At 52.2% G+C, this 14,932-nt stretch overlaps 1 protein-coding gene across 2 annotated transcripts in view; it reads right to left on the bottom strand.

Moving 5' to 3' along the window:
- The window catches only part of LOC140201663 (sialic acid-binding Ig-like lectin 13), a 138,752-nt gene that overhangs the window by 110,114 nt on the left and 13,706 nt on the right, over nt 1-14,932 (bottom strand). Inside the window, exons 1-2 of one of the 2 annotated variants that reach the window (XM_072266124.1) lie at nt 12,644-12,702; nt 6,816-6,896 (exon numbers count right to left, since the gene is read on the bottom strand). The exons of the other annotated variant lie outside the window; for it this stretch is intronic. The gene's annotated coding sequence lies outside the window, so the exon portion shown is untranslated. Of the gene's footprint in view, nt 1-6,815; nt 6,897-12,643; nt 12,703-14,932 lie in introns of those variants that run through there. 2 annotated transcript variants of the gene reach the window in all.

Genomic DNA, 14,932 nt, shown 5'->3' with positions numbered 1-14,932 from the left:
ACAGTGTGACACTCTCTCGGTACTGACCCTCTGACATTGTGACACTCCCTCAGTACTGTCCCTCTGACATTGTGACACTCCCTCAGTACAGTCCCTCTGACAGTGTGAAACTCCCTCAGAACTGTCCCTCTGACAGTGTGACATTCTCTCAGTACTGTCCCTCTGACAGTTTGACACTCCCTCAGTACTGTCCCTCTGACAGTGTGATGCTCCCTCGGTACTGTCCCTCTGACAGTGTGACACTCCCTCAGTACTGTCCCTCTGACAGTGAGACACTCCCTCAGTACTGTCCCTCTGACAGTGTGACACTCCCTCAGTACTGTCCCTCTGACAGTGTGATACTCCCTCAGTACTGTCCCTCTGACAGTGTGACACTCCCTCAGTCCTGTCCCTCTAACAGTGTGACACTCTCTCGGTACTGACCCTCTGACATTGTGACACTCCCTCGGTACTGTTCCTCTGACAGTGTGACACTCCCTCTGTACTGTCACTCTGACAATGAGACACTCCCTCAGTACAGCCCGTATGACACTGTGACACTCCCTCAGTACTGTCCCTCTGATAGTCAGACACAACATCAATACTATCCCTCTGACAGTGTGACACTCCCTCAGTACTGTCCCTCTGACAGTGTGACACTCTCTCAATACTGTCCCTCTGACAGTGTGACACTCCTTCAGTCCTGTCCCTCTAACAGTGTGACACTCTCTCGGTACTGACCCTCTGACATTGTGACACTCCCTCAGTACTGTCCCTCTGACAGTGTGACATTTCCTCAGTGCTGTCCCTCTGACAGTCTGACACTCCCTCAGTGCTGTCCCTCTGACAGTGTGACACTCCCTCAGTACTGTCCCTCTGACAGTGTGACACTCCCTCAGTACTGTCCCTCTGACAGTGTGACACTCCATCAGTACTGTCCCTCTGACAGTGTGACACTCCCTCAGTACTGTCCATCTGACAGTGTGACCCTCCCTCGGTACTGACCTTCTGACAGTGTGACCCTCCCTCGGTACTGACCTTCTGACAGTATGACACTCCCTCAGTACTGTCCCTCTGACAGTGTGACACTCCCTCAGTACTATCCCTCTGACAGTGTGACACTCTCTCAGTACTGTCCCTCTAACAGTGTGACACTCTCTAGGTACTGACCCTGTGACATTGTGACACTCCCTCAGTACTGTCCCTCTGACATTGTGACACTCCCTCAGTACTGTCCCCTCTGACAGTGTGAAACTCCCTCAGAACTGTCCCTCTGACAGTGTGACATTCTCTCAGTACTGTCCCTCTGACAGTGTGACACTCCCTCAGTACTGTCCCTCTGACAGTGTGATGCTCCCTCGGTACTGTCCCTCTGACAGTGTGACACTCCCTCAGTACTGTCCCTCTGACAGTGTGACACTCCCGCAGTACTGTCCCTCTGACAGTGTGACACTCCCTCAGTACTGTCCCTCTGACAGTGTGATACTCCCTCAGTACTGTCCCTCTGACAGTGTGACACTCCCTCAGTCCTGTCCCTCTAACAGTGTGACACTCTCTCGGTACTGACACTCTGACATTGTGACACTCCCTCGGTACTGACCCTCTGACATTGTGACACTCCCTCGGTACTGTTCCTCTGACAGTGTGACACTCCCTCTGTACTGTCACTCTGACAATGAGACACTCCCTCAGTACAGCCCGTATGACACTGTGACACTCCCTCAGTACTTTCCCTCTGATAGTCAGACACAACATCAATACTGTCCCTCTGACAGTGTGACACTCCCTCAGTACTGTCCCTCTGACAGTGTGACACTCTCTCAGTACTGTCCCTCTGACAGTGTGACACTCCCTCAGTCCTGTCCCTCTAACAGTGTGACACTCTCTCGGTACTGACCCTCTGACATTGTGACACTCCCTCAGTACTGTCCCTCTGACATTGTGACACTCCCTCAGTACTGTCCCTCTGACAGTGTGAAACTCCCTCAGAACTGTCCCTCTGACAGTGTGACATTCTCTCAGTACTGTCCCTCTGACAGTGTGACACTCCCTCAGTCCTGTCCCTCTAACAGTGTGACACTCTCTCGGTGCTGACCCTCTGACATTGTGACACTCCCTCAGTACTGTCCCTCTGAGAGTGTGACATTTCCTCAGTGCTGTCCCTCTGACAGTGTGACACTCCCTCAGTGCTGTCCCTCTGACAGTGTGACACTCCATCAGTACTGTCCCTCTGACAGTGTGACACTCCCTCAGTACTGTCCCTCTGACAGTGTGACACTCCATCAGTACTGTCCCTCTGACAGTGTGGCACTCCCTCAGTACTGTCCATCTGACAGTGTGACCCTCCCTCGGTACTGACCTTCTGACAGTATGACACTCCCTCAGTACTGTCCCTCTGACAGTGTGACACTCCCTCAGTACTGTCCCTCTGACAGTGTGATGCTCCCTCGGTACTGTCCCTCTGACAGTGTGACACTCCCTCAGTACTGTCCCTCTGACAGTGTGACACTCCCTCAGTACTGTCCCTCTGACAGTGTGATACTCCCTCAGTACTGTCCCTCTGACAGTGTGACACTCCCTCAGTCCTGTCCCTCTAACTGTGTGACACTCTCTCGGCACTGACCCTCTGACATTGTGACACTCCCTCGGTACTGTTCCTCTGACAGTGTGACACTCCCTCTGTACTGTCACTCTGACAATGAGACACTCCCTCAGTACAGCCCGTATGACACTGTGACACTCCCTCAGTACTGTCCCTCTGATAGTCAGACACAACATCAATACTGTCCCTCTGACAGTGTGACACTCCCTCAGTACTGTCCCTCTGACAGTGTGACACTCTCTCAGTACTGTCCCTCTGACAGTGTGACACTCCCTCAGTCCTGTCCCTCTAACAGTGTGACACTCTCTCGGTACTGACCCTCTGACATTGTGGCACTCCCTCAGTACTGTCCCTCTGACATTGTGACACTCCCTCAGTACTGTCCCTCTGACAGTGTGAAACTCCCTCAGAACTGTCCCTCTGACAGTGTGACATTCTCTCAGTACTGTCCCTCTGACAGTGTGACACTCCCTCAGTCCTGTTCCTCTAACAGTGTGACACTCTCTCGGTGCTGACCCTCTGACATTGTGACACTCCCTCAGTACTGTCCCTCTGACAGTGTGACACTCCCTCAGTCCTGTCCCTCTAACAGTGTGACACTCTCTCGGTGCTGACCCTCTGACATTGTGACACTCCCTCAGTACTGTCCCTCTGACAGTGTGACACTCCCTCAGTACTGTCCCTCTGACAGTGTGACACTCCATCAGTTCTGTCCCTCTGACAGTGTGACACTCCCTCAGTACTGTCCATCTGACAGTGTGACCCTCCCTCGGTACTGACCTTCTGACGGTATGACACTCCCTCAGTACTGTCCCTCTGACAGTGTGACACTCCCTCAGTACTGTCCCTCTGACAGTGTAACACTCTCTCAGTACTGTCCCTCTGACAGTGTGACACTCCCTCAGTGCTGTCCCTCTGACAGTGTGACACTCCCTCAGTGCTGTCCCTCTGACAGTGTGACACTCTCTCAGTACTGTCCCTCTGACAGTGTGACACTCCCTCAGTACTGTCCCTCTGACAGTGTGACACTCCCTCGGTACTGTCCCTCTGACAGTGTGACACTCCATCAGTACTGTCCCTCTGACAGTGTGACACCCGCTCAGTACTGTCCCTCTGACAGTGTGACACTCCCTCAGTACTGTCCCTCTGACAGTGTGACACTCCCTCGGTACTGTTCCTCTGACAGTGTGACACTCCCTCTGTACTGTCACTCTGACAATGAGACACTCCCTCAGTACAGCCCGTATGACAGTGTGACACTCCCTCAGTACTGTCCCTCTGATAGTCAGACACAACATCAATACTGTCCCTCTGACAGTGTGACACTACCTCGGTACTATCCCTCTGGCAGTGGGACACTCCCTCAGTACTGTCCCTCTGATAGTGTGACACTACCTCGGTACTATCCCTCTGGCTGTGGGACACTCCCTCACTACTGTCTCTCTAATGATGTTCCCTTTTCCCAGTCACTGGTCTATTGAAGTGCTAAGGTTATTGCATGGAGGGAGTGCAGGGTAGATTTCGGATGATGTTGAGCAGACTCAAGGGACTGAGTTATGCAGGGAGGTTGTGTATTTTGGGAGTTATTCTTTGGAGCCTAGGAGAATGTGGTGCGTCTTCTGGAGGTACATAAAATCATGAGCATCAGAGATAGGATGAATAAACCCAATCTTTTACCAAGACTGCTGAATTAAGAACCAGAGGCTCCTGTTTCAGGAAAGAGGGGAGAGATTAAATGGAACTTGATGAGACAAGTTTTTCACTCAGTGGGTTCTCTGTACCCAGAACAAGCTACTGGTGAAAGTTCATGAGGCAGTACAATTGCTTTTAAAATTCAGTTGGACAGATACATGGATCAGAAAGTTTTATAAGGATATGGGAAAGAATCCAGCAAATGGGACTGGCATAGTCGACATTGGATGGGCTGAAGGGCCTGTTCCTCAGCTGTTTGACTCTATCGTCGTTCGACAGTGTGACGCTCTTTGAGCACTGACACTGAGGTGGCTTGTCTGATGTGCGGCATGTTAGCACAACACTTTACTGTACCAGCGACCAGTGTTCAATTCCCACTGCTCTCTGTAAGAAGTTTATACATTCTGTGTGGCTTCCTCATACATCCAAAGACACACTGATTGGCAGGTAATTAGTCATTCTAAACGGAAGAAAGGGAAGGAGGAGGGCAACGGAGGCATGTGATGGGCAAGAGGAGAGAAGTGGTGAGAGGGTAACCAGAATGGGGAATGGATAGAGGGAGAAGGAGGGAGGGAGAGAAATTACTGGAAGTTAGAGACATCAATATTCTTGCCTTTAGGTGGAAGGTTTCCCAGGGGTATATGAGGTGTTGCTATTTCAACCTGAGTTTGGCCTCATTGTGGCAGTAGAGTTGGCTATGGACAGACATGCAGAATGGGAATGGGTATTGAACTGGGTTGCTAATGGAGGATCTGCCTCTTGCAGTGGATGCAGTAAATATATTGAACAGAACAGTCCCTCAATCTGTGTCGGGTCTTAACGATGTAGACGAGGCCATACTGAGAGCATCGAATACAGTTGATTGCCCTAATAGACCCGGAGGTGAAGTGTTGTAACACATGGAAGGACTACTTGGGCCCTTGAATGATGGTGAGGAAGGAGGTCTAGGACAGGTGGGAATAGGGCGGGTGTAATATCTGCCCCTACTCCCTCCTTATTCTGGCTCATGCCCCCTTATTGACCAATCTTGGTGAAGGGTCTCGGCCCAAATATTCTCTCTTTATTCCTCTCTATAGATACTGATTGACCTGATGCATTACTCTAGTATTGTGTGTGTGCTGGCTATCTTTATTTGCCTCTCTCTCCCTCTCTCCTCCAATCTCAGTCCAGATTCAGGGTCCCAACTCAAAACACCTACGATTCCTTTCTTGCCACAGGCCTGCTGAACACTGACTTCCTCCTGTGACTTTTGTGTTTCTCCAGATTCCCACCTTTGCCATCTTTTATGTCTCCAGAGGTTGGAGGTTGGTAAGTATGCAAACGAATTGGAAATTGACAATGTTGTGATTAGCAGGGAAGCGTATCGAATGTTGTCACAGGACAAAATTCAGGTGAAAACTTCGATGGTGCAATGATGGAATTCAAACCGAATAAGTATGAGGTGATGCATTTTGGAAAGTCAATACCTACACTTAATGGTAGGGCCCCAAGTAAAGGTAAAAAGCAGAGAACTTTCAAAAATGCTGGAGAAATCAGCAAATCAGACAGAATGTCTGACTCATTGAGTTCCTTCAGCATTTTCTTTGTGTCGCTCAAGTTTTCCCGCATCTGCCGAATTGCTTGTGTTTATAAACAGGGTCTCTGAAACCATTGTGGTCTGATAGGTGTAACATAGGTGGATAGGATGGTGAAAGAGGCATACGGTATACTTCCCTTCATGAATCAGTGCGCACAATATAAGAGTTGGGATGATATGTTGCAATGTTACAAGCCACTGGTCAGATTACACTCGGAGAACTGCGTGCAGTTACGGTCATCACACTGTACAGAAGAAGTTACTGTGCTGGAGAGAACTCAGTGAGGATTTCCCAGAATGTCTCCTCCTGGATTGGAGGAAAATCTGTTTCCTTTTCTCCCTCTCACTCTCCTCCTCTCACTCTCTTCCTCTCTCCCTCACCCCTCTCCAACCCGTCTCTCCCCCTCTGCCCCCTTCCTCTCCCTCTCTAATTCACCCCTCTCCCCCTCCCTCTCCCTCACCCTCTCCCTCTCCCCCTCTCCCCTTCACTCCCTCTCTCTCTCTCTCTCCCTCTCTCACTCTGGAGTGAAGGAGGACCTGATAGGAATAGAATGCTAGGAGAGGTGCAGAGAGGGTTGATCACGAGAATGTATTTTTGTCATGGGTGATGTGTCAACAGCAAGAGGATGAAGGGCGAAGGTGCCAACGAGGGGCTTCAAAGGGGCTCAGAGGGGAAATTATTTTCTGCCAGTTGAGTATTGAATGCATTGCCAGGTGTTCCAGGCAGATACATTCAGTATGTTTAAGAGGTATTTGAACAGGCACGAGAATGAGCCACAACTAAGTCCACCAATAAACAGGATGTAGAACCCCATAAAGTTCATCAATGATCGGACTCTGCACAACGTCTCCCCACCATTAAACAGGACGTAGAACCCCAAAATTTGGCATTAATGATTGGACTGTGGGCAACGTCTCACACCACCAGTTCTTGCCAGAGTTGGCTACAAGCATGGGATTACATACCCAGAATCAGTCCACTGCTCATCTCCAGAGTTAATCAGACAGACACTTCAGGGGTCACTACCCTCTCCTACAGCAGCTGCACTGTGTGGATAAAATTGTTGAAGAGAATACTTATGTAACGCTCAGTTATATTGGCTCGTATATGTCTAGGGGAAATCCCACCCAGCACCTGACTCAAGGCTTCCCATGGAGTCAGTTGCTGCGCCACTGCCTCCTGAATCAATCCCAACCATCAATCATCAGCCAGCACACCCAGTACGTTTTACCAAGTACACTTTACAGATATTACTAAGTCTATGATATTAATATAAATTCGATACAGAAAAAGAAGTAATGAAAAAATAAGAGGCGCCAAGACTTATCGAAGTCCAAGTTCTTCGTGCACAACCATTGGAGCTCAGTCGATTCCTGATGACCACCCGGATCCTGTCGACTCACGGCTCGGGACCACCCGGAGTGATTGACCAGAGCCTTTCTGCACGTCTGCTGTCCTCCCCGTCTCTCCTCCGACTCCCCGCCAAAAACCCCGTCCCCAGTCATATGAGACAGCATTATCACCCGAAAACAAAACGATAACACAACCACCCACTGGCTAATAGCACCCTGCTGTCTGTATTAACCCAAGCAACTGTCTATCTAGAGACTTTCTCAGCATTTAACATAACAAAGAAGCATTCCCCAGTATAACATAATAAAGAAGCCATTTTAACTTTAACATACAAAACAAAAAGACCCCGTACATTCTCCCCCTACCAAATAAAAGTCATGCCCTCATGACTTTAACAGGATTCACCAGTGCTCCTTGTAAAACACAAAACCCAACCCAGGTGCATAAAGCAGTGACATAACTTCCCAGGGCTGCAGAGATCACACCCTGCTCTCCCGGCGCTGAATAAGTCAACCTCTCCGAGGGGTCTCTACTCCTGACCTATGTACTTCTTCTGCTGACTTTCCCTGTTCAGACACCCCAGGTGACACCCCGGGCCTACCTGTCGGACCCTCACCCTCACCGGGACTCCTCAGCCCCTGTGAGTCCTCTGCCTCAGGTTCTGGCTCCACCCTCTCCTCCCCCAATCCCGGATGTAATACAGGCGGCTCTGCAACACCCTCCCTCCTCTCCCCTAACTCAGTGAGGGAAGGGCCAGGAGCCTCTTCTCCCGGCACCTGGGAATCAGCGAACGGAAACAGGTACCACACGTCCGAATCATCGTCTTCCGATGACGTATCCCTTTACGAGGTGGGGACCGGCCCCGTCTCTTTCGCAGCAGGCTCTTCCCTCACCCCGCACCCTCGCAGTGTCCTCGTACTAGCCATAAACTCCCATTTGGGCTCTGGGTCTACCTTCACCTCTCGACCCAGAGACAACAGGTGCTTCCGATGGAGTACCTTGACAGACCCCTTCCCATCCTTTGGTCTCACCCGGTAAACAGGGAGATTCGGCATCTGACTCTCCACCACATAGGGGGCGGCTGCCCAACGATCCACCAACTTGTGCTTACCAGGTAGTCCTAAATTCCGGATAAGCACTCGGTCTCCCGGTAATAGCTGGACGAACTTTACTTTCTGATCATACCTCTTCTTATTCCGCTGATTCTGCTTGGTGGCTGCCGCCTCAGCCAACTCGTACGCCCTTTTCAACTCTCTCCCCATATCAGACACGTACTTCAGATATGGCTTCGAAGGTATTTCACCCGCTTCAGTCCCAAAACACAGGTCAATGGGCAACCTCGCTTCCCGTCTGAACATCAGATAATAGGGCGAGTAGCCAGTAGCGTCACTGCGAGTACAATTGTAACAGTGAACCAAATGGCCGATGTGCTGACTCCACTTACTCTTCTGTCTGATCTCCAAAGTGCCGAGCATGTCCAGCAGGGTCCGGTTAAACCTCTCGGGCTGAGGATTACCCTGCGGGTGATAGGGGGTGGTTCTGGATTTCTCAACCCCAAGCATACCCAGTAATTCATGGATAAGCCTGCTCTCGAAGTCCCGTCCCTGATCACTGTGGATCCACCGGGGAAGGCCATAATGAACAAAGTACTTCTCCCATAACACCTTCACCACTGTAGTCGCTTTCTGGTCCTTAGTGGGAAACGCCTGTGCATACATAGTGCAGTGATCCGTGAGGACCAAGACATTGGCGGTGTTGCTGGTGCCTGGCTCAATAGACAGGAAATCCATACACACCAGGTCCATGGGTCCCGCACTCTGCAAGTGGGATAACGGAGCCGCCTGCGCAGGCAAGGTCTTCCTCCTGTCGCAACGGCTACAGGTCTTACAGTATTCTTCCACCTCCCCCCTCATCCGGGGCCAGTAAAACCGGTCCTTGACTAATCCATAGATCTTCCCTACCCCTAAGTGCCCAGAATCATCATGTAGTGCCTGGAGCACAGTCTTCCGATACTTCTCAGGCATGACCAGCTGCCAGCGCCGGGGGTGGTCCGGAGGCGACGTGACCCGGTACAGGACGCGGTTCTTCAGCTTCAACCGAGGCCACTCCTTCAGTAGTAGGGGAACGGAGGCATGCTTCACCTTCTCCACCTGCCCCATATCACCCTGTCTAACCGCGTACCAGATAGTGCCAATGCTCGGGTCATCACGCTGAGCCGCCTCCGCTTCCTGCGGACTCAACTCCGGCAGCTGCCTGTTCCTCAGAGCAGTCACATTACAGTAAACAGTGGGTAGCACGTCATCATCAGCCCCCAGTTGATCCACTGCCCGATCCGTTCCCATCTGTGCTCCTACTTCCCCGTCGCTCCCAACTTGACACATGGCCTTCACTCCTGGGGCAGGGACACTCTCCCACTCCTCATCCGTGCCCGATCCCTCATGCGCCCAATGAGATAAAGCATCTGCGTTGATGTTCCGACTCCCCGGGCGGTACTTCAGGCTGAACTCATAGGCAGACAAGGCTGCTAACCACCGGTGCCCAGTAGCGTCCAGCTTTGCCGAGGTCAGGATATCAGTGAGGAGGTTGTTGTCAGTTCTCACCTCAAACTGGACCCCGTATAGATAGTCACCTAACTTGTCCACCACCGCCCATTTCAACGCCAAGAACTCCAGCTTGTGAGTGGGATAGTTTCTCTCAGATGGCGACAAGCTCCAGCTGACAAATGCCACCGGCCTCAATCCATTGCCCTGTTCCTGGTACAGGACAGCCCCCAGACCCTCGTGACTGGCATCAGTGTGTAGAACATACGGCTTCTGGGGATCAGCAAAAGCCAACACCGGGGCCTGTGTCAGCGCCCTTTTTAGAGATTGGAACGCCTCTTCACATTGAGCATCCCACATCAATCCAAAAGGCTCCCCCAGGTTCAAGTATCCTCCTACCTCCAGCCCTCGGTCTCCCTTCCTTTTCCTCCCCACAGGTGGATAACCACACAACAGCTGGTTCAATGGGTGACTCATTTTCGCATATCCTTTCACGAATCGCCGGTAATACCCACAAAACCCCAAAAACGAGCATAAGGCGCTCACCTTCTGGGGTCTCGGCCAGGTGGTTACTGCAGCTATCTTACCCGGATCAGTGGCCACTCCATTTCGCGAGATTATTTGCCCAACATAGCTGACCGATGTCTTACAGAACTGACATTTATTCAGGGAAAGTTTTAACCCTTCCTCCTTCAGCCGACTCAGCACCTTCAGCAGCCGCTCCTCATGCTCCTCCCACGTAGATCCAAACACTATCAGGTCGTCCAGGTACACCAATACGTCCAGCAGGTTCATATCCCCCACTGTCCTCTCCATGAGCCACTGGAAGGTGGCTGGGGCCCCCGATATGCCTTGGGGCATTCGTTCGAACTGGAAAAATCCCAGGGGGCAGATAAAGGCCGTCTTCTCTTTATCGGTCTCACTCATCGGAATCTGGTAATACCCACTCCGCAAATCCAATACACTAAACCACTGCGCCCCACTCAAACAGGCCAATGCGTCTTCCACCCTTGGGACCGTATACTGGTCGGGAACCGTGCGCCGGTTCAGGGTCCTATAGCCCACGCACATGCGTACCTTCCCATTTTTCTTCCTTGCCACCACTATGGGGGACACGTAGTGGCTTCGGGACTCCGCGGTAACCCCTGCATCCTTCAACTGCCATACATCTTCCACATCTGCTGGGGCCAATCGCCACGACCTCTCTCTAAACGGGGTGTCATTTGTCACCCGGATAGCGTGCCGAGTGCTCTTGGAACATCCCACATCACACTCGCCCTGAGAAAAGATATCCCCTAGCTTCAGCATCTTCTCCACCAGCCCGCTCTTATACTCCGGCGGTACAGGGGCGTCCTTAAAATTAAAGGCCTCCTTGGTCAGCCCCCGGTTCTCCAATAGTTTTCCTCCAGTGGGCCTCACGGGGGCGCTAAACATCACCGTCAACGGGAACAAGTGCGCAAGGGGCATCCCGCGCTTAAAGGTGATCTCCCTGTCCGTTATGTTCCTTACCATCACCCCCATCCGCCGTGCCTGTACAGCTGAGGGCCTCTGAAATTCAGCTCTCACCAGTGCCCCAGCCGGGAACCGGGACTCCCCTTCCAGGTTGTCTGGGGCGTCTACTAGCAGGGCCTCGCCCGCCGGTACTCCGGGGAATCTGGGGGTCCCCATCACTAATGCCGCCACCCCTGGCTGTATCACCTTAGGCCTCGCCTGAGTGCACCATGCCGTCCCTCGTTTGCACTCAGGATCCAGCCCTTAGGGGTCACCCACTCCTTCATACACCGCTCGAAACACTGGGTGTAGCGAGAGGGTCTCCAGAAAGTTCTCCCCTGCCTTCTTCTTACAGGCTCCCAAGAACCGTTGCACCAGAGGGGAGTTAGTCCCCACTAGCAGGGCAGCGCCACCGGTTTCCACCGGGTCCGGACAGACCAACACCAGCATCTCAAGGGCTTCCGAACTCCCACATCGCCCTCCGAGAATTCCAATCTCACTGACAGGTACCCATCGTACGGGTAATCACCGACCCAAATCTCCAGTGCATTAAATGAGGTTACTGACAAATGCTTCAGATATTTGCTGTAGAACAACCGGTACAGTAAGGTGACCTGTGATCCTGTGTCAAGGATGGCTTTTGCAAAGATTCCCTCTATCCGTAGGGACACGCTGGAACGGGGTCCCACCAGTCCTTCTGGACTAAGGGCTTGTACTTTCGGGGCTTCCATGGCTGCTTTCTGGGAACGTGTTCTTCCTGAGATTCTAGTCCGTTCCCTCATTGAGCCTCTCCTAAGTTTCCCGACGCCTCTCCTAAGTTTCCCGTCACCTCTCCCTTCTTAGTGGCCCGGAGGCCGTCCCCCTTCGGAGCATCTCGTCTCTTACAATCCCTCCACAAGTGACCCGTTACCCCACGGCTATAGCTCACCCCCGGCCACTCACATTCCCGCCGGAAATGCCCCTCCCTCCCACAGTTATAGCACCCGCTACCTGCCGCCTCTCTCCTCCCGGTACGCCCCCCGAAGGGAGTACCCCCCCCCCCCGTCCATCCCCTCAAGCGGTTGGTCCCTCCTCCCCGGGATCCCTTGGATTTCTCTGATCTCAACCCAGCTACCACCTCCTGAACCGCTGAAAGCCGACCCCGGGAGTTCGAGCCCCCTGTTCGGCCCGAAGCACTCTCCTCCTCCCGCACCTCCCTAATCAGCTGCCCGAATGATGGAGGTGGGCTCCTCTTATATGACTGCCGGATACTCCAAGCCATCCTGTCATCCTCCCGGGAACCTCTACATATCTGGCTCATCCTCAACTTCGCCACTTCGTCCGCCCTCACTACCCCTCGGCGCCGCAGTCCCGTAAGCTTCCCTTCCAGCCGGAAAATGTATTCTGAGAGCATTTCCCCTCTTCCCCACCCCATTTGTTGAAACTCCGCTAAAAGTCTCCAGGGATCGCCTGACAGTCCAAACACTTCCTCCAAAGCGTCCAAACACTCCGACAGGGAAGCCGAAGGGCGTTCCGCTCTCAACTCGCGGACTACACTTGCCGACCCGCCGCTTAAATTTACCACCAATCGCTGTCTCTTTTCCTCATCCGACACTGATCACGCCTCTAACAACTGGGACGTATTCTCAATCCATGCCTCATTGTCATCCTCCCCTTCCGGGGTGGGCCTGGCTCCTGAGAAAATTCTCAGCTTCGGGCGGGGCCCCTAAACCTTTCTCACCAGGGAGGTAATGGCAGCCGCTAACTCGGAGGTCTCACCCCTAACTGGGGGATGGGGCCTGGCCAAGCCTTCCCACTCCACGCCTCCAGCCCTGGCTACTGGCACCTCCCCTGGGACCTCATCTAGCTCCTCCTCCGGCACCTCCTCACGTTTGTCCTCCGGGTGTGGAGACCCCACGGCCCCACCTCCCCCTGGACGTGGACTGTCACTGATAGTTCCAACGTCAAGATGTTGGCACTCGTCCACACCAACATCCAGCTGGACTCCAGTTCTTTCCCACACCTTCTAGCTATAAGTTCTACCTGCCTGATACCTTTAATCAGACTCAACCCTCACACTAGTACATCTGCCGAAATGCGAAAATCGACCCCACTTAGCACGCAGGCATGATTCACCGGTACCTCCTCCAATTCACACCAATTTACAATCTTATCTCGATTCATCTTCGCACCACTTAACGCGACGACTATTACAGCTTTAGCGAAAATCCAAATCCAGGACGAGCCCCCACTTGTAACGCTCAGTTATATTGGCTTGTATATGTCTTGGGGAAATCCCACCCAGCACCCGCCTCAACACTTCCCACAGGGTCAGTCACCGCCCGAATCAATCCCAAACATCAATCATCAGCCAGCACACCCAGTACGTTTTACCAAGTACACTTTATAGATATTACTAAGTCTATGAGATTAATATAAATTTGATACAGAGAGGGAAATAATGAAAAAAAGGAGGCGCCACGGCTTATCAAAGTCCAAGTTCTTCATGCGCAACCGTTGGAGCTCAATCGAATCCGGACGACCACCTGGATTCTGTCGACTCACGGCTCGGGACCACCCGAAGTGATCGACCGGAGCCTCTCCGCACGTCCGCCGTCCTCCCCGCCTCTCCTCCGACTCCCCGTCTCTCCTCCGACTCCCCGTCTCTCCTCCGACCCCCCGACTCTCCTCCAACTCCCCGCCTCTCCCCCGACTCCCCCCCAAAAACCCTGTCCACCGTCCTCCCCGTCTCTCCTCCGACTCCCTGTCTCTCCTCCGACTCCCCGACTCTCCCCCGACTCCCCCCCAAAAACCCTGTCCACCATCCTCCTCGTCTCTCCTCCAACTCCCCGCCAAAAACCCCGTCCCCAGTCATATGAGACAGCATTATCATCCGAAAACAAAATGATACATGTACACCCATTGACTAATAGCACCCTGCTGTCTGTATTAACCCAAGCAAATGTCTAGCTAGAGACTTTCTCAGCATTTAACATAACAAAGAACCATTCCCAAGTATAACATAACAAAGAAGCCATTTAAAATTTTACATACAAAAAAGAAAGACTCCGTACACTTAAATTAGGAAAGGGAAACAAAAAGAGGAAGTATTCGCAAATGATTAACCCATTCAATCCAACAGTGACGTTATTTTAGCTTAGCCTGGGACTGCTGTACTGTGGGAGAGGTCTCTCAGGCAGAGCCCTCCCTTTCTCTGTAATCACACACCCCTCTCTCTCTCTGTAACCCCACTCTGGACCACACACCCCTCCCACTCTCTGTAACCCCACTCTGGACCACACACCCCTCCCACTCTCTGTAACCCCACTCTGGACCACACACCCCTCCCACTCTCTGTAACCCCACTCTGGACCATGCACACCTCCCTGTCTCTACAACCTGACCCTCTCTGGACCAGTTGTCTCATCCAATTTTCGGAGTCTCTTGATCAATAAATAGGGATGATGAATGGAATCCAGCTGATAGTTTCGAAAAGGCAAGTGATTTGAGACCACGTCAGGATTGAAGGTGCAGCCCAGATAGGTTAATTGACAATTTGAAACCATTCCGACTGTACAGCTATTCAGCACAGCCTGAAAGGAACTGATGGGAATTTACGAATAGAATGTGGGTGTTGGGATCACCCCTAAACTGTCAGATTTAGACTCGATGGGCCAAATGTCTCCAATGTCCTAAGGAGATATGGAATTGTAAACAGA

The sequence above is a fragment of the Mobula birostris genome, chromosome 8, assembly GCF_030028105.1.
Source record: "Mobula birostris isolate sMobBir1 chromosome 8, sMobBir1.hap1, whole genome shotgun sequence".
Classification (NCBI taxonomy): Eukaryota; Metazoa; Chordata; class Chondrichthyes; order Myliobatiformes; family Myliobatidae; genus Mobula; species Mobula birostris.
Note: the sequence above shows the minus strand (reverse complement) of the source record. Positions and strands in the feature narration are given on the sequence as shown.